The sequence below is a fragment of the Mesitornis unicolor genome, unplaced genomic scaffold (genome assembly GCF_000695765.1).
Source record: "Mesitornis unicolor isolate BGI_N332 unplaced genomic scaffold, ASM69576v1 scaffold41736, whole genome shotgun sequence".
In the NCBI taxonomy this organism is placed as follows: Eukaryota; Metazoa; Chordata; class Aves; order Mesitornithiformes; family Mesitornithidae; genus Mesitornis; species Mesitornis unicolor.
The window spans coordinates 1-514 of NW_010192516.1; positions in this window are offsets into that span (position 1 = coordinate 1).

Sequence of the window (514 nt, forward strand, 5' to 3'; positions counted from 1 at the left end):
CCCCTGAACCAAACGGGCTGACCCAGCCAGCGCTGCTGTTTCTGTACCCGTTTCCACGAGGCTCGGTGCCACCACCAAGCAGGTGACAGATTGGACAAACACAAAAGACCGGGAACGGCGCGGTCAGGTGAGTGCAACACAACTTTTAAGGCTGTGCGAAATTAAAATGATATCCAAGGCTTCCTGGTCATTTTACATTCCTCATTCCCTGAGGAATCCTCCTCCTGCTCCTCTGCTCTGCCCTGCTCACATGAAAGAGTCCAGCAGGGCCACAAAGATGAGGTGTGGATCCAGCAGTGACAGTGGCCTTGCCATGTTTCCTTACCATACAAGCACTATCACTGGGAGAAGTGACCACTGGGGAGCATCTCCTGCTGAGGAGCGGCTGAGGGAGCTGGGGCTCTGGAGCTTGGAGCAGAGGAGCCTGAGGGGTGCCCTCATTCCTGGGGATCCATTGGGAAAGGGCAGTGTCAGGAGGAAGGAGCCAGGCTCTGCTCTGGGATGGCCAATGGCA